At 38.2% G+C, this 20,042-nt stretch overlaps 1 long non-coding RNA gene across 3 annotated transcripts in view; it reads left to right on the top strand.

Annotated features, from left to right (window-relative positions):
• LOC116881522 overlaps positions 1-20,042 on the top strand; it is a 57,946-nt gene that overhangs the window by 29,062 nt on the left and 8,842 nt on the right. For 2 of the 3 annotated variants that reach the window (XR_004385428.1, XR_004385427.1), the window contains 4 exons: positions 5,021-5,107; positions 5,276-5,383; positions 6,745-6,894; positions 9,306-9,319. This is a non-coding gene — a long non-coding RNA (uncharacterized LOC116881522). Of the gene's footprint in view, positions 1-5,020; positions 5,108-5,275; positions 5,384-6,744; positions 6,895-9,305; positions 9,320-20,042 lie in introns of those variants that run through there. The other variant, XR_004385429.1, reaches the window with a different exon arrangement.

Raw genomic sequence — 20,042 nt, 5'->3', positions numbered from 1 at the left:
TTCTGCAAAGGTAAAGATTTTCTAGGATGTTGTGCAAGGAACAAGACATCCACTGCTTTCCTGGAGAGGCTCCTCTGGAGATAGAGACAGACAGAAAGACCGAGACACTTTATTTTTCTTTTCATATTTTCATTTTTTCCCTCTTTATGTCCATGAATGTTCTTCTCCTGTCCCGGTGTTTGAATACTTGTATGTGCTAACCGCAGCCCGGCCCTGCTGTCACTTAGCCAAATTACACACATTTAGATCTTTTCATCTTTCTTTATGAACCAGCCTCTCCAGTCTATTTAATCATGTTGGCAGTTCTTTTCTAAATTCCACCAATTTAAAAATAAGCTAAATTCTCCACCCCTGTGGATTGAAAAGCAGGCGGTTGCGAACCCATGCAGAGCTCCAACCTCGGTTTGAGGCATGTAGAGGAAAGATATCCCCCTGTCTGAAACTCTCTATTCGGCAGCTTGGAAAGGGCCAGGGGAGGAGGGAAAAGGGGAAGGAAGCTTGGCTGGTCAGAGTTGGAGACCAGGGTGACCCTGCTGGGGTTTGTTTTCAAATTAGGTGTTGGTCCAATTTGGTTCAGAATCCAAAATGTTCAAAAATATATGTCCAACGAATGGAAAGTATTGCTTCCATGTTTGCTACCTAATCACCCAACCCTGAGGAAGCACCCGAAGTTACTCATGTCCATATCATTCCAGAGAGATTTTATGCACATGCGACCAAATATGCATTTATGTGTGACTGTGTATCTCCCCACCGCCATTTTTATACCAATGATGATATACTATATGCATTGCTCTCCTCTTCACTCTTTCTCTTAGCAATATATTTTGCAGATCTGGAGATTGCTCCATATTCACACATAAAGAGCTCCTTCAGTACTTTTTATGGCTATATAGTATCCATACCATAAATGTTCAATAATTTTGTGGTCCACAGTTAATGGGTATTTATATTCTTTCTGACTTTTTATAGTCACTATCAACAAACATCTAAGGGTCTTAGCAGTTTTTTATTCCTGGCAATGCCTCTCTGAATAACTTACACATTTTGTACATGTGTGAGTAGTTACGTAGGATAAAATTCCTGGGTTGAAAGGTGCGTGCATCGGGTTTTCTAATTCAAACCTGACTGATTCGTCAACTTACACACCCATCACTAACATGTGAGAATATGTTTTTCCCCATACCCACACACATACACAACTTTTTAGAACTTTGACAATCTGATAGAGGTGAAAAGTAAGTCATCTTTGTGTATTTCTGTTATTATGAGTAAGATTGGTTTCTTTTCACAAACTTAAGAGCCACTTGAATTCCCTTTTCAATGGACAGTCCATTTCCTTTCTTTATATCTCTATCGAGTTGTTGGTCTTCTATTGATTTAGAGGGGCTCTTTCTATATTAGGGAGATTCACTCCTTGTGATTTAAGTTGGAAATATATTTTCCTATTTGTCATTCTTTTCTATTTACCTAGCTGAATATATTCACTTTTTATTTCATAAGTCCTGGGTTTTGGTTTTGTGAAATACTTAGAAAAGTTTCTTCCACTTTGAGATTGCTTTTTCAAAATTCCGTGGTTTCTTCTAGTATATGTATAAATGACAGGTAAATCAAATTTTATGTTTTCCAGAGGGCTACCCAGTTGTCCCAATATCATTTATCAAATAATCTATCTTTTGTCCATAGATTTTAAATGTTACCTTTAACATATATAAAATCTCCATTGCATTAGTGCCCCCCCTTTTTAAAAAGATTTTATTTATTTATTTGAGAGAGAGAGAATGAGAGAGAGAGAGCATAAGTGGAGAAAGGTCAGCGGGAGAAACAGACTCCCTGCCAAGCAGGGAGTCCGATGCGGAACTCGATTCCAGGACTCCAGGATCATGACCTGAGCTGAAGGCAGCAGCTTAACCAACTGAGCCATGCAGGAGCCCTTGTGCCTCTTTTTGATTCTAGTTTGTTCCAGTTATCTTTCATGCCAATGTCACATTATTTTAAATATCTGTATCTTCAAAAATTGTGTTTTTTTTAAAGCTTTTATTTATTTATTTGACAGAGATCACAAGTAGGTAGGGGGCAGGCAGAGAAAGGAAGGGAAGCAGGCTCCCCACTGAGCAGAGAGCCTGATGTGGGGCTTGATCCCAGGACCCTGGGATCATCAAAAATTGTTTTATTATTTTAAAGAAAAGACTAGAAGTCCACCCAAGAAACATTTAACTATTTACTTCTGAGTGATGGAATTAGAAAAAACTTGTCTTCCTTCTTCTTTACTATTTATAGATTGTATAATAAACTGGATTTTATAAACTAACTGGTTTTAGTTTATAAAATAATACACCAAAAATAAATAAATAATTATTTGATTGCTCAGTAAAAATAATTTCCCTTTATTACTCTTGTCTTTCATAATTTTCCCATTTTCCTTGTTGTTGTTTTCTTTCATATGAATTTTAGAATCAGGTTGTCTAGTTCAAAAAAAAGTCATTTTGACATTTAAAAAACCAGGGCATGTGAAGTTTATAGATTTAGTGTAAGTAGGCATCTTTATGATATTGCTTGCTTCTCCCCAAGAATATGATGTGCTTTTTTATTTGTCATATGTGTTTCTGTGTGTGTGCTCATTTTAAAGTTTTATTTAAATGCTTACTTAAAAATTATATTTAAACTTGCTTAAATTATGCCCATTTCTTGAATTTTTTTTATTGCTATTATAAACTGAGATCTTCCATCATCTCCTCTAAGCAATTGTGTGTGTGTGCTTTTACTCTCTGCTGACTGAAAATATTTTGTAATCATCAGGCATATTCCCAAATTCTCTTCTGTTCTGTTCTTCTGTTCTATTTCTCTTAAAGTTTCTTTCAGGCCAGAGTTTCTCAACCCTGTTCTATTGGCATTTTGGTCCAGATAATTCTTTATTGTTGGGGAGCTGGGGATGGGGAGGGAGGTATTATCCTGTGCATCGAAGGATGTTTAGCAGCCTTCCTCTTCTCTGGTGGTGATGGTTGGTGGATTGCCTCTGATTAAGCACCATTGTTCTAGTCCTTAATCTAGGGAAGGTCTCCATTATTCCCACCCACTCCCTGCTCACTGCTTTATTAGGCACTGTTGGGTCTAATCACAAGAGTGGAAATAGCTAAAGCCCAATGTTCTGTTATGAGACCAAACTGTCTAGAAATAGCCATGGAGGTGATGGTTATTCATAGTTTATTGCCAAACTACATGTGGAAGTCAGTCACAGGCACAAATTTCAAGAATTTAAAAGTTAGGGGTGCCTGGGTGACTCAGTTGTTAAGTGTCTGTCTTCAGCTCAGGTCATGATCCCAGGATCCTGGGATCGAGCCCCGGATCGGGCTCCCTGCTTGACTTGAAACCTGCTTCTCTGTCTCCCACTCCCCCTGCTGTGTTCCCTCCTCGCTGTCTCTCTCTCTGTCAAATAAATAAAATCTTAAAAATAAATGAATAAAAGTTAAAAGTAACACAAAGAGGGAGGCAGAATCTATACTTCCATATCAAACAGCTTTGATCTCAAGTGCATGGTGTTTGGTACATTCTCTGGCTGGTTTGATTATTTGTTTTAAGATTTTATTTATCCATTCATGAGAAACAGAGAGAGAGAGAGGCAGAGGGGAAGGAGGATTCCCGCAGAGCAGCGAGCCTGATGCGGGACTTGATCCCAGTACCCTGGGGGACCATGGCCCCAGCCGAAGGCAGACATCCAACCGACTGAGCCACCCAGGCGGCCTTTCCAGCGGTTTAATGTGTGGCCACTGTCTTTGCCGTTGGCTTGGATCATAGCATCTCAGGCTTGGAGAGATACCATCATGTTCCTTAAGGCATGACTTTATGTCATCCCTTCAACACTCTCAACTATGCCTTACCCCTTCTGTGTTTTCTACTGTGCTGGGTCCATGGCAGGTGTTCAGTGAGATTAATATTTTGCTAATCTAATACTTTCAGCTTGACATACTTTGGGTTTTTCAGGGAAAACAATGTGGTGTAGGAGAAAACATTAATGTTGGAAATCAAAAAGTTCTGCTTTCAAGTCCTAGCTAAGAGCCATTAGATTATTAGCCATATATACAAATTACCTAAACTGTGTGAATGTCACCTGCAAAACCATTATAAATACACTAGCACTGTAGGGTTGCAGTGGACTTTGGATCAGACCACATATATAATGCATAAGAGCAGAGCAAGAGCATAATGCATTTTTAATCCTCAGGTAAAACTCAGGCAATCAATATGTGAACACTGTTATCTTCATTATTATTATGTGAATACAAGTTCTTTATCTGGAGAGCTAAGACAAAAACAATCTAAATTTTCTATTAAAAAATGTCAAAGTATACATTGAAATATTGGGAAACTGGTTCAATACTACTGAAGGTCAGATATTTCTGTAAACAACATTCCTATCATTTCTTACTTATTGAAGATAGATTTTTTTTTTTTTTTTTTTTTTTTACTGTAGCACCTAGCATTCCCGGGTAGTCTCCCATCCAAATCCTAACCAGGTCTGACCCTGTGTAGCTTCTAAGATTGGGTGTATTCGGGGTGGTATGGCCATAGACCTGGAGGTAGATTCTTTGAGAAACTAAATATTCTGGGCCTTAGGGTTAAATCAGTCAGCTTTATGGGTGTTCTATGGAGTTCAGTGTTGACTGCAGAATAACATATGATACGAAGGGGAAAACTTTGTTATTAATCATATTTTCTATGAAATGAAGCAGAGTTTAACAGTAGATTGTTTAGCTGACCTTGCCTCATCTTTTGTTAAAGCCTTTTTCAAGTTTTGGAATGTCATAAACATGTAGAAACATACATAGAACTTAAATGTACTGTATTCAAAGAAGTAATGGGTAACCTCTGTGCAGATTAAGAAATAGTACATTACCAGCCCTCAGAACAGTCCTTGTTTCTCTTTATGAATAGGTACCTTATAAATATAGTTTATGATTTGTTCTGTCCTATTTTAAAGTTTACATAAACGTAATTATTCTTTTGTGTCTGACTTCCTTAGGTCTGTCTGTATAATTTTTTTGCTGTATAATACTCCATTCTATGAAGGTAACATAATTTGTTCACCCATTCTACTGTTGATGGACAGGTGAGTTATTTTAACCGTGGGGCAAATATGAATCATGTTGCTATGAGCATTCTTGTACATGTATTGTAGTTGACAAGTACAGGAGTTGCTTGAGCTTAGGTACCCAGAAGTAGAATTCTGGCCATAGGGTATGTATAACTTCAAATTTAACAACAGTTTTCAAAACAGGTTGCACTAATCTGTACTCTCACTAACTGAGAATTCCAAGAGCTCTACATTCTCATCACATCTGACATTACTAGACTTAATCAATTCTATGAACCTGGTGAGCCTGGGGTAAAATTTCATTGTAGTTTTTTAATTTGCATTTCCTTAAGGTTGAGAGCCTGAGGATATGCTAATTGGCCAATTAAAAATGTCCTCTTTTGTGAATTGTGTCTTTAAGTCTTTTGGCTCTATCCCTGATGGACTGATTTTGTTTGTGTTTTACTTATCTATTTGTATGAATTCCTTTTATATTCTGGATGCTCTTCATTTGTCAGTTAGATATGTTGCAAATACATCCTCAAATTCTGTGATTTGTTCTTTCCCATTTTTTTGTGTTTTTTATGGATAACATAGTGCGTAGTTAAAAATAGTCAATTTATTAATCTTTTCCTCTTACCATTAGTGTTTTTATGTCATGTTTAATAAATAATTCTCATTATGAAGATCAGGAAGATATACTATTTTCTAAAGGCTTAAATAATTTGCCTTTTATATTCAAGTTTATAAATTGACATTTGGTATTGTTTGAGAGAGTGATCCAGTTTCATTTTCCTCTCTCTTCCCCACCATATGCATATTGAATTGCCCCAGCACCATTTATGAAAAGACTATAATTTCCCCACTGGCCTGCAGTTCCATTTCTGTCACATGTCAAATTCCTACATATATATGATATTTTGGGGGCTCTCTAAAAGAATTTTTGTATATTGATTTTGTATCCAGCAGCTTTTTAAAATTCTTATTAAATATCATTAGCTACAGATAATATTGGTTTTTCTACATATATAATCATGTCATCTTCCAATTATGAATTTTGGTTTCTTATTTTTTTTTTTACCAAGTATCCTTTTACTTATTATTTCTGTTTCCTGCCTTATTGTACTGGTTAAGACCTCTGTTGTAATGTTAAAAGAAAGTAGAAGATAGAAATTGTTGGACATCTTTCTTGTTACTTACCTCAAAGGAGATTTTAATTTATACACAATTAAAATAACTTCATTGTTATGTGTGATGTTGATGTATATTCCTTTGTCATATTAAAGATTTCCTTTTTATCATGAGTGGATGTTTAATATTGTCAAATAGCTTTTCTGCATCTATTGAGATGATAACTCACCAAACAAAATAATGTGCCTGGTCCTAAGAACATAATACAAAATAAGATATGATACCTAGCATCAATGATCCCAGAGTTTAGTGGGAAGATGGGCATGTTAACAAGTAATTTAAATGAACTGTAGTAAATGTTACAATAGATAGATGTATACAATGTCAGGTTGATGAAAAAGTAGGAAATGATTAAAAATGAATTAGGAGAAGGCTTCATAGAGAAAATGCCATTTGATCTGATTTTAAAATATTATCAGGAATTTTCCAGCTATAAAAAGAATGGAAGCAATTCATGGCAGAGGAAATAATATGTGTAACAGTCTAGTGGAATGAATGAACTTGAAGCAAATCCCCCTCAAGAGAGGCCTACAGACTGTGGCCCCTGTGGATAGCTTGACTGCAACCTCATGAGATCTGGAACCTCTCCTATAAGTCACTCTGCATCCTTGACGCAGAGAAGCCCTGAAAGAGTAGGTATTTGTCATTCATTTTTAAACTGCTAAATTTTGGGGGTAATCTGCTGTATAGCAATATATAATTATACAACATGCTTTTCTCATTTTTCCAAATGAGAAAAATTGTTCATTTTTCCCCTACTGATCTTAAGAACCTTTGTAATTTTAGGGGGGAACTGGGTGGCTCAGTCAATTAAGGACCTGCCTTTGGCTCAGGTCATGCTCTCAGGGTCCTGGGATAGAGCCCCACACCTGCTTCTCCCTCTCCTCCCTACTTGTGCTCTCACTCTCTCTCTCTCTCTCAAATAAATAAGTAAAGTCTTAAAAAAAAGAATCTTTGTAATTTTAGAAGGTTAGCTTGGACTCTCAAATATACTGTTCATATTTTCAACCCACTTTGTTATGTGTCTTTTAAAACTTTCGTTCAGTTTTTATGTCAAGCAACTTTTAATTTTCATGTCACATAGGGCAGTCTTTTTTCCTCTGAAGCTCTTCTGCTTTATTTAATATGTTAAAATACATGCATAATTTCAAAATTATTTTTTAAGAAATCAAGAATGCTTACTTCTATTGTTATGTCTTTCAGTTCACTAAGACTTTCTTCTGCAGTGTCTGATTTGCTGTCATTTCCATCCAATGTATTTTTCACTTCAGACATTATAGTTTTCACCCCTAGGAATTTGAGCTGGGTCCTTTTTATAATTTTCAAGTCTAAACTTGGAATGCTTTATCTTTTCTTTAGCTTCTTGAATGTGTAGATTGTATTTATAATAAATGAGTTAATGTCCTTACATACGAATTCTATTGTCTTAGTCATTTCTGGATCTGTTTCTATGTACTGACTTTTCTTCTCATTATGGTTCATGTTTTCCTGCTTCGTTGCATGCCTGGTAAGTTTTTTTATTGGATGCCAGACATTGTGAATTTCACCTTGTTGGATGCTGATTATTTTGAAATATTCCAGTGAATATTCTTGAGTTTTGTTCTAGGACACAGTTAAGTTACTTGGAAAATACTAATCCATTTAAAGCTTGTTGTTAAGCTTTGTTAGGTAGAACCAGAGCAGTGTTCAGCCTAGAACTAGATTTTCTCCATTAATAAGGCAAACTCTTCTGAGTACTTTACCTGATTCTCTGTGAGTTTTGAGGTTTTTCCACTGTGGTAGTTGGCAGCAGGAATGGTTTCCAGCCCTTTATGAGGCATTGTTCTCTCTAGACTTTTCACATGGTTGCTTCCCCAGTATCTGGGGCTTCTACTAGTTTACTCACACACATTTACTGAGCAGTACTGACCTGCATACTGCAAGGGGATCTTCTGAAGACCTCTGAGCTCTTTCCCTATGTTCAGCCCTTTTCTCTATAGTGGCTTCAGTGGCCTTGGTCCTTCTGGATTCCCAGCTCCATCTCTCCAATGTAGAAAGATCACTGAACTATACCTGGTTCCCCCTTCCCTATAGTGCAGCCTTGAAACTCTCTCTAGGCATGGAGCTGGGCAATCCTGGGGCTCGTGTCATCTGTGTCCATCTTTCAAAGATTACTGTCCTTTGTTGCCTGATGTCCAATGTTTTAAAATCTTGTTGTTTCTATGTGTCTTACTTTTTTTCAGTTATCTCAGGGTATAAGGTAAGATTGCTGTTATTCCTTATGTTCTTCTAAATCTTTTCTTTTATATGTTTATATCTTTATTCCATCTGGAATTTATTTTTGATGAGAGAAATATAGTTTTAATATTTTTTCTAATGGGATTAGCCAGTTGTCCAACATCATATTTTGAATTCTTCCTTCCTCTCCTCACCCACTTTGAAATGTCACCTTTATCATAAGCCAAAATTTCATAGATATTTGAGTCCACTCTTTATTCTATTCCTTTGGTTTTTCCTTTTTTATTAAATAGCAAACATTTTTATTTACTGATGTTTCAAGATATATTGTATTGTCTAGTAGAGTTAATTATCTCTCATTTCTTTTTATTTTCAAGATTTCTTTGAATATATATATACATCTTTTCCTGCATTTTAACATTTCTAAAATATTTTAATGTCATTTTCAATTTCCTCCCATATATCATGGATGTTATTTATTGAGATTACATTAAATTTATAGGACCCAGACAAATTTAAAGGTGGCAAAGAGAAGAATTGGGAGAGTTCTACCTCAATGACTTCCATTTTTATAGTAAAGAAAGAGGCAAAGACAAGCTGGGTGTGAGTAGGTTAGGATGAGACACAGACTAATTGAAAATAACAAAAGTTTGAGTGAATCATATGTGCTATAATGATTATAGCATTGGATCCCAGATAAGGAAAGCTCTAGTAGGTATGCAAAACATTGACTGAATATCACAGCACTAAAAATAAAGAGTCATCAATGGGTATTTGTTGTTGTTGTTTTGTTGTTTAAAATATTTTTTTTATTTATTTGTCAGAGAGAGAGAGAGCACAAGAGAGCAAGCACAAGCAGGGAGAACAGCAGGCAGAGGCAGAAGCAGGCTCCCTAATGAGCAAGGAGCCTGATGTGGGACTTGATCCTAGGACCTTGGGATCATGACCTGAGCCAAAGGCAGTCGCATCACCAACTGAGCCACCCAGGCGTCCCATCATCAATGGGTATTTGTACATCCATGTTTCCTTTCTCTGAAAATACAAAACATGCCACCAAGGAGTCCTGGAATCAGTATTTGTTATTACCAAACCATGGCACTCCTAAACAAATCTCTAGTCATCTGATTTTTTTTTTTTTTTGAAAATGCATGTCTCTCTAGTTTACTCATATCACCAGTGCCCAATATACTGTCTCTCCAGAGTTGGCACTGAATAAATACTAGGAGGTGAATTAGTTAACTTCTGAACGGCTTCTTCCTCTGACTTCTGCTTAAGGTGTTATGTTGCCATCTTTGCCTGTGTGCCTTCAGATTCGAGGTAGTTTTTATCCAGCCAAAAACTGGAATGACCAGTTCTCCAATTTCCTGGAAATGGGAAACTTATGGTGGATTTCTTCTGTTTTCAAACTGTTGTTTGAGAAAGGTCTTCTTCACTCTTAAATTTCTTAAATAATCTTTCCAAATTACCCAAGTTGTTCATGTAAGTAGGTTCATGGGAAAATTAAGATAAAGCAGAGTTCAAGATAAAAATACCTGATTTCTTTTAACCATTCAGAGGCATTCATCTCAAAAATAGTGAAAAAGAAGAGGAATCCACTTTGTATTAATGTGTGATTCTACTTAATTTCACCTTTAGTGAACTGCACACTCAACTATTTGAACCACTCAATGGTTTTGAAAAAGTAGACTCTTAGTTAAGTATGGTTTTCCAATAATTGTCTCTTGGGCTAAACATATGGTTTAGATTGGTGTAATACCGTCTCTCTAAAACATCTCAAGGTAGTTTCTGGTAGAGAAAAACAGGGTGTTCTGGTTTTAGGGTTTTCTTTTTCTGATAAAAGATAGATTTTTGAGCACTCGAGCAGTCTTCATGGGCACTCTTCCTGGGAAAAGGAAAATTTCAAAAATTCAGAACTCAGTTAGATGTTTCAAGTGTTAGACTGTTGCGAACTTTTGTAGACCAAGTAGATTCACTTGGAACCACTTCCTCCATGTTAACTTTTATTTTATTATTCTATTTTAAGGGAAGCAAGGCTTGAAGTGCTTTAATAGCCCCTTAGAGACTGTTTGGCTATTACATAACCCATAAAAAGCAATATTGGGATGATTTAAAGGGAAATGAATCAGAAATTTAAAGGTTCAATTTTCTTCATAGGACAGAAGATTTTTTTCTCCCCAGAGTCAGTAAAAATGGTCCTGAGGGTAAAACACATCTTGGGTTTTATTGACACAAAAATTATTCTATATGCATGTGCAGATAGTTATGTTTACTCTAAAATATTTTTACTTAAAAATAGACAGTCAATCTTGTATTTTTCTATGGATTAACAAGGCATCTAACAACTTTCCCAATTTCTGCAGAAAAGATAGTTTTCTTGCATCAAACCTGGTCAATTAAATTCTGTGGATTCTGTAAAGTCAGAGCCAGATGGAAATGTGATCTGAGTTCCCCAGGCGATGTTCTCATGGAATTTCCCTCAAAAGCTATTTTAAGCTTCTCAGTTACACCCAAAGTGGGTGACGGTGACATGGTCCAGAGTATCCGTGTAACTGGTTTGCAATATTTTAAATTTGGTTATTCCTCATACATTTAATTTTTATGTCTCCTTACATTTAAACAAGATTTTCATTTAGTCACTGGACTTGGAAGACATAAGCATTTCTATGTGGGTTAAGAAATGGCTTCATCCTCCACTGACGTAAAGGAAATGGGAGTCAGCAAACCTAATTTTTTCTCCCATGTTCTGCCCTGAGGGACACTGGACAAATTCTATCATGTTTCAAGCCCCAGTCTCCTCATCTGTAAATTAGGGTGATTAGATGATCTCTAGGATCCTTTTCACAACTGATGTACAATTTTGGTATGTAGTAACTATTTATTAAATGGTAACATTTGCTTTTATTGATGAACTTGCTTCATGGTGAGTATTGAAATACTTTAATTTTAAATTCCTAAAGAGCTTAGAAGTTGACTCAAAAGTCTTGGACGTGTTTGTTGCCTCACTGTGTACTACTGTGTAATCTTAGGGAAATTTCTGCATTTTTTAAAGAACCAATTTCTTCATCTGTAAAAAGGTAATACTACTAGACACAGTTTTTGTTGTTGTTGTTGTTGTTGTTGTTGTTGTTGCAAATAATAGAATCCACTCTGGTTAGGCTAGGCAGAAAAATAATTTGTACAAATATTAAGCAACTCCCAGAATCCCCTGGAGGGCAAGAAAACCAGACTTAGAAATGACGAGGCCAGAAACAACACCAAATCAGACTATAGAGTTTGCTCCAGTGAAAATACCATTGCTGCCAACACTTGACAACCACTCCTTTTCTTGGAGAGACACTGTAGCTTGCATTGATAATGCTTGGTCCTGGATGCCAGGAGCTCAGCCACTGAGCCCCCCATGTTCATGTTCAGCTGGGATGGATGCCATTCATGTCTACCTCCATGTAGCTTTAGCTTCCAAGCTAAGGATGCGCATGGGTGTTTCTCATGGGCAACACCTAATTCGCATGTCTGATGTCAGCAACAAGGGAGTCTAGGATAGTAACTTCTGGCTCTGTTTTGGGGGTTACAATGTAGGACACTCCTCAAAACTCAGAAAAGATGTCCAGAAGTAATCAGGCAGCTTCAGACTACTCTATCAAGGTGAAAAACAATGCCCCAGGTAAGAAACTCTCCACTAAATGAATGGTGACCGCCATCTTTTAAAGCTTATGCTGTTCAAAGAGAAATAATGTAGGCGAAGCATGTAAATGAAAGCTGCCAGGAAATCTAGCTAGATGTGTTTTCTTTTTAAATTTTGTGTATACATGCATGCACACACACAGGATTGTAAAATATATTACTATAAAAAATTCATTGGTTTCGCTTATTTGTGGAGCATAAGGAATAACATGGAGGACATGGGGAGATGGAGAAGAGAAGTGAGTTGGGGGAAATCTGAGGGGGAGATGAACCATGAGAGACTGTGGACTCTGAGAAACAATCTGAGGGTTTGAGGGTGAGGGGAGGTTGGGTGAGCCTGGTGGTGGGTATTATGGAGGGCACGTATTGCATGGAGCACTGGGTGTGGTGCATAAACAATGAATTCTGGAACACTGAAAAGAAATAAAATAAAATACATAAATTTTTTTAAAAGACACTTAAACCATAAGCCACCCAGGCACCCCTGGATACACTTACTTAATATTTAAGTCTTATGCAAATTTGCTACTGCACGGAAGGTCTGGCCAGTGCTGTAAGACAGAAAAGGAAATTAGATCTAAGTCTGAAAGGGAGAAATAAAATTACTATTATTTACAAAAAAAAATTCATGAGGTAGAGAAAAATTATAGGGAAGAAATAAGTATCATCCAATAGTCCTACCTGCAGATAACATCCAGCTAATGAAGTTATAATTATATAATATATATTATACATATTTATCTATATCATGCATATGAATAACATGCATGAATATCATGCATATGAATACCCACATAATAACATATGATTTTATACCCAATTAGAAAAATTAAATATATTATAGGCATCTCCATGCTAATAAATATTGATCAGCATCATTATTTTTTAAGGTGGCATGTCACGCTATTGTATGAATATACAATAATTTTCCCACTAATCAACTATGCAGGGGTAATTTCCAAATTTTTGCTTTTATCAAGAGATATGGTGAACATGGGTATAGCCAAATACATTTGTGGAATAATTCCATAAGATGAATTTAGAGAAATGGAATCACCATTTAAATATACAGTTGAGTGGGGCACCTGGGTGGCTCAGTCACTTAAGCTTCCAACTCTTGATTTTGGCTGAGGTCATGATCTCAGGGTCGTGAGATCAAGCCCCAAGTTAGGCTCCATGCTGGGTGTGGAGCCGGCTTAGGATTCTCTCTATCCTTCTGCCTCTCTCTATCCCATCACGCACCCTCTCTCTCTCTAAAAATAAAGTATCTACAATTGAAAAGATTCTTGATACATTCAATAAAATTGGCTTGAGAAAATTGGTAACAATTTATATGTGCAACATTTGAGTGTGAATTTCCCCACATTATCATAGCACGTGGTATTATCAACTTTTTTAAAAAATCAATTTGTTAGGAGAAAAATATTTCATTAATATTTAACTTGCATTCTTAGTTTTTGACTTAGATTTCATATATATTTATTTTCCACTTATATTTCTTTATTTATGAAATGTCTATTTACGTCCGTCATCTGCTAATAGATTGATTTTTAAATTCTTTTATTGTTTTTTACTGGTTTTCAGGGTTCTTTCTCTATAAAGATATTAAATTTTTGTGTCTTCCCAATGCCTTTCCCAAGAATGTCATTGCCTTTCATTAAAACTGAGGTAAAATAGGGGCGCCTGGGTGGCTCAGTGGGTTAAGCCACTGCCTTCGGCTCAGGTCATGATCTCAGAATCCTGGGATTGAGCCCCGCATCGGGCTCTCTGCTCAGCAGGGACCCTGCTTCCTCCTCTCTCTCTGCCTGCCTCTCTGCCTGCTTGTGATCTCTCTGTCAAATAAATAAATAAAATCTTAAAAAAAAAACTGAGGTAAAATATATATAGTAAAGTGCACAAATCTGAAGTTTACAATGGGTTGGTATGTATATATCATGTAAAAATCACCTACATCTAGAAAAAGAACATTTCCAGCACCCAAGAAAGCTGCTTCACTTTCTCTCCCAATCACTATTTCCCCCCAGGTGTAACCCCTATTTTGACACCATAGATGTCATAGGTTTCCTATTCTTGAACTTCATATAGATGGAATCATATGTGGGAAGAAGTTTCTGGCTTCTTCTATTTATTATTATGTCCCAGAGAGTCATTCACATTGATACTGTTCAAGTAGTTCCTTTTCTGAACCACAATTTATTCATCAGTAAAATGAGGATAATAATAGTACTTATGTGGTAGTCATGGAGATAAATGAATTAATATAAGTAATTAAGTTATGCTTCAGTTAAGAAGTTAATGCAAATACCAGGAGAGTGTTCATCCTGTGGTAAATGTTGATACTTAATACAGGCTAGCTGCTAGAATTACACTACTGGATCAGATTTGCCAATTTTTTATTTAGAGTTTTTATATCAATATTCATAAATGAGTCCAGTCGTGCTTCAGCATTTGTGCACATATATGCTAGTCTTGTCTTGTTTGGATACTGGGTTATGCTCATATCAGTGGCACATTCAGCTACCCAAGTGCTCTTCAAGAAGTCATGGAATGAACCTTTACTGCTCACATCCAGGCACCATTCCTACCAAATCTGCTTCCCATAGACATCTCAGAGCTGCTGTCTTTTCTCCATTACCACCTTCTCTGCTCTGGTCCATCGTTCCTCTGTCACTCCTTTTGTCTTTTGTCCACTGCGTTTGTCACCTAATGGGTCTCCCCCTTTCTAAGTGTGTGCTCCTTCTCATGGCACGTATGTTAAAAATCTAAGATCCTTATCAGAGTTGACCAGGTTCTTCACCTTATGGTCCTGTCTACCCTTCCATCCCTGGCTTGTCTCCATCACCCTCATGCTCTGGACACACTCCCCGCCCAATGACATGCTCTCCACAGCTGGCCTGGCCAATCCCCACTTAACACTTTCTCACTGAAGCCTTTCCTGGCAATATCACACAGGCCTCCCTATAATCACTTGTCTTGCCTTTTCTTTTCTTTCTTATCCCTCACAATATGTGTACTTACACATATATTTGTAGGTTTGTCTAATATCTCTCTCTTAGCTCAATGAGTACTATTTTATTTGCCACTTTATCTAGCATAATGCTTTGCACATAAGAATTGCTCAATAAAGAAATTGAGTGAATGGCTGGCTCCCAGTCTAGTGGTGGAGACAGATATGTAGGCAATAGCAATGAGAAGAAAAGCCAAACAGATATATGGAACTAGGTGCCAGGGGCACAGAGGAGGAAGAAAGAAACCGTGCCTAGGGAACTCTCCCACAGGCGGGTTGCCTGTAGACAGTGTTGCTCACTGACTTACTAACATCCCCTGGAATATTATTCTTTCATAGTTGACATGCTGATGTCAGGGAAGGAGTTGGTTCTAAGCCAGATAGTAGATGCAAAAGTCCCAAGGGACTCAAGGAGGCAAAAATTTGTCTGAGCTCTTGGCTCACACAGAGCACAATGGCAGCTCTGAAAAGGGCAGAAGTCCTCTGCACCCACACGCCCTGTTTATTTTCTCCTCCAGCAGCAGGGGTGGCAGAGGTCAGCTGAAATGGCGCATCCTGATGAATATTTATTGACCCAAAATGTCACGCTGACAGACATGTGGGCAGGCAGACACAGAGGCCTCACTTCTCTGCTCCCAAGGTTGTGACACAGCTGACATTTCCCTGCACGGGTCCTGACTTCTCCAGCTGCTCCTGGGGATGCTGGGGTCTTGCTGATGAAGGTCAACACTGATACTGTGCCCCATGCTTTCCTTGCTGCTTCCCAGGCCTCTGCCAAATGGTGGTCTCAAGACACTTCACATTCTGCCGACCCACACGCCCTCTCACCTAGCCAGTCTCTTTTCCAATCCTTTCTCTGTGGGCTCTTCCATCTTCTTAATTGTATTGAAAGAGTTGCGGGTGGCCAAATTCATTGTGCATTTTACAGAGGGAAGTCCTGGGTGACACGGACTTTATGGTAGAGAAGTGGGTTCTGTTTTCTCTGTAAAAAGTAATTCTGTGGTCATAAATGTGACTTTTGCTCTGTTATTCTTAATGTTTTTCTCTTCATTTTCTGGGTTTTCTTTCCATCTCTTCCATCACAGCTGACTTCATTTAATCAATTTAATTTTTATTTTATAAACATTTTATTGGGTGTCTGGGTGTCTCAGTCGGTTAAGCGTCTGCCTTCAGGCCACACGTGTTCCCAGGGTCCTGGGATCGAGTCCTGCCACGGGATCCTTGCTCAGTGGGCTGTCTGCTTGTCCCTCTCCCTCTGCCCTGCTTGTGCTCTCTCTGTCTCTCACTCAAATAAGTAAATAAAATCTTTTTTTTTAAGAAATAATTTATTGTTATAACCCAAGTAACAGAAAACTGTAAAAAGCAAATGAACAGGTTGAAATAATTCCTTTAAGGTTAACACTCCTATAAACACCTGCCCATGATAAGCCCCCAGTATTCTCCCCTTACAACCACTACCCCCCTCTTCTGCCAGAATAACCACTATTCTAACTTATTACAACTAATTCCCACCTTTTTAATAGTCTTAACGCTCAAGTGTGCATTCCTAAATGCTTGTCTGGTTTTGCGCACATATATATCTGTACACCTTTTAAGCATCTTTTAGTCCATAGGTTTTCTCCTCCATCCCCTTATTTTTCCTTACAATTCATTTATTGAAGAAACCGGATCACTTATATGTGGTATCTCCTATGGTCTGGGTTTTGCTGATGGCTTCCCCAGAACAAAGTTTATTTAGTCTGTTCCTCTGGCCTCTATGTTTCAACTTATCCCAGCCCGGGTTCTTTTTGGCATGACAACCTCAAGGCTGATGTGTTCTTCGTCAGAAGGCACGTGTGGCTCGATGTCTCTCTTTTTGTGAAATTAGTACTCATTGGTGTCTTATACTCTGTTGCTTAATTCCTTAAGGTACCCTGGTATTCCAGTACTGTTTTGCTTTCTTTATGAATCCGTTGAAATCTTTTAATTAGGTACCCATGTGGTTTTTGCTTTTTAAGTGGTACAATTGGCCTAGAAAGGCATGATAAAAGCTATTTTCGAAAAGATAGTCAGTTCCCTAGCATCTTCCCTAGATATCAGTCTGATTTTTTAGAGCTGATTTTGTACATAGTTAAATAAACAACTGATCATGCAATACACTGACATCCCTTCCTAGGATGTCACAAGTCCTAGGAGAGAGAAGGGAGTTAAAGGCAGGGACGCAGCAGCCCCTGAACCAGGGGAGAGGTTAGGCCAGCAACGTGGGAACCCATATAGGGGTGCAGGAGGCAGACAAGCCTCGCATTTACTCAGAGCTGACCTTCCATCTTCTGGTCGAATATGTTTGTGTCGATTATATTGGCCACATTAACGTATAGTCAGTACTTGGGAAGGGATTCCCAACTGGCCTTTCTGGAGCCCCTCTGCCCTCCTTACATCTCAGCATGGGATCCCTTTGAGATCTAGCAGCTCATCTTCTGTTCTTCCCATTCCTCTGTTCGCTCTCCTCCCCACGCCCTCACAGAGAATGTCTGCTAATGCCAGGTGTGTCTCAGTCCTCCTCTAGTTGCTCACTGCAGTCTCTCTTAGTATGTTTTTCCTCTAGGAGTAGCTGAGGATTGTGGATTGCGGGCTGCGTTGGGGAGGGAGTTGTGGGGGGTGAGCGGTGAGGAGGCTGGTGCTCTTTGTAATTAGAAAAACTTTTCAAGTTGAGATTAGAGTTCCCAGCAGAGCCCTAGTTGTCCTTTAGCAATATCAAACTCTCCTTCTTTTAAAATTCTATTGATACATAATTCACATACCGTTTAAAATGTACCTTTGAGTGGTTTTAATATATTCAAATTTTGTGCATCTTATGTCGAATTCTAGAACATTTTCATTACCCCTAACAGAAACCCTGACCTATTAGCAATGAGTCTACATTATCCCTTTTCCCAACCCCCTGGTAACCACTAATCTACTTTTTCTCTGTATTTTCCTATTGTGGATGTTTCATATAAATGGAGTCATAGAATACATGAACTTTTGTATCTGGCTTCTTTCAGTTATGTTTTCAGAGTTCATCCATGTTGTGGCAGGTGTGAATGCTTCATTCCTTTCATGACTAAATAATATTTCGTTGTACGGATATAGAATTTTTTTTTTTAAAGATTTTATTTATTTATTTGACATCAGATCACAAGTAGGCAGAGAGGCAGGCAGAGAGAGAGAGGGGAAGCAGGCTCCCCACTGAGCAGAGAGCCCGATGCAGGGCTCGATCCCAGAACCCTGAGATCAGGGCCCGAGCCGAAGGCAGAGGCTTAACCCACTGAGCCACCCAGGCACCCCATGTATGGATATAGAACTTTTGATCTACCCATCAGCTGATGGACATTTGGGTTCATTCCATCTTTTGGTTATTATGAATAGCTCTTCTATGAATGTTTGTGTACAAGTTTTTGTGTGGACATATGTTTCCAATTTTCTTGGTGTATACTCAGTGGAATTTCTATTTTTCATTTTTTAAGGAACGTCCAAATTGTTTTTCAAAGAAGCTGCAGTATTTCCTATTCTAACTAGCAGTATACAAGGGTTCCAGTTTCTCCAGATTCTTATCAACACTTGTGATGTTCTGTCTTTCTTGTTTTAGACATCCTAGTGAGTGTGAAGTGGTGTCTCACTGTGGTTTTGATTTGCATTTCCCAAAGGACATGTTGAGCATGTTTTCACGTATTTATTGACCATTTATGTATTTTCTTTGGAAATTTTTTTTTGAAAAAAAATTTTTTTAAATACGTGTTCCTAGAGAGGTTTGTCTTTGGTTCTCTCTAGTTTTCTTCCTTTGCTTCTCCTCTGCCCCTTAGGATAGGAAAAAGTCCTAGAGTATTCTGCACACCTGCCCCTTGGTCCCCTCTTTGGTTAGAGAGGACTACACAGCAGCAGACTTGGAGTGGGAGTGGGGTGGGGAAAAGGGGTGCTGTTTCTCTGTGTGTATGTGATCTGGATAAACTCCCTGAAGGAGAGTGAAAGACATCCAATCTCTCAATATCTATCTTTCTCTTTGGGTCTTATTTTTGAACAGTTACTCCTTTGATATCTATGAGAGGCTGAGGGAAGGAGAGATCCTAGAAATCATGTTGTCTTATAAGAAGGAGAAAACTTAAAAAAAAAAATCCATGAAAAAGTTGATGAGACATCCATGGCCCGGACTGGCCCCAGTCACCTCTTCCTTTTCTGCTGTACTTCTTCCTCAGCCCTTCTTCTGGCTTCAGAACAGCTCTCAAGTATCCGCTCAACAAAGAACACAATGAACTCCTTAGTCTTGAGCCATAGGGACTCCATCTTGTCTTCAAGGCAACGTATGTTGTGAATGAGGCTCAGATATTATCTATGTGCTTCACACTGTACTGGGTACTGGGCGTTTACAAGAACGATGAGCTAGTTTCTTTTTCCCTCATTTATTCAACAAACCTCTTTGAGCACCTACTATGTGCCAGACTCCGTGCTTCCCTGAAGGAGACCAGCTTGGGAAAAAAAGTCATTCAGAACCCAAGTCAATGTTGGATGCATTCCACATACATGGTCCCCCTATGAAGCAGAGCTCCAGAAGAGAAGAGGCAGGTGTTGAGTGATGTCCCCATGAGGTACAGAATCATGGGGGAAGTGGCCTGGGTTACAGCTCCCACCACTGGCCGAAGAAACTTGAACGAGGAGCCCTAAGCTCAAGGAGGGAGGGATATCGATACCATGACAGGCAGGTAGAAACAATGTTTCTGAGCTTTTGCTTATCTTAAAGGAGGCTTATAGGAGGCTATCTTATTCCTTACCTTATAGGAGGTTTCCCTAGAGGAGGCATACCTTATAGGAGGCTATCTTACTCCATGTGCCATATTATTCATGGAGGCAAGAAGTAATGGT

This window comes from Lontra canadensis, unplaced genomic scaffold (assembly GCF_010015895.1).
Source record: "Lontra canadensis isolate GAN:19392208 unplaced genomic scaffold, GSC_riverotter_1.0 scaffold75, whole genome shotgun sequence".
NCBI classification, from domain to species: domain Eukaryota; kingdom Metazoa; phylum Chordata; class Mammalia; order Carnivora; family Mustelidae; genus Lontra; species Lontra canadensis.
Note: the sequence above shows the minus strand (reverse complement) of the source record. Positions and strands in the feature narration are given on the sequence as shown.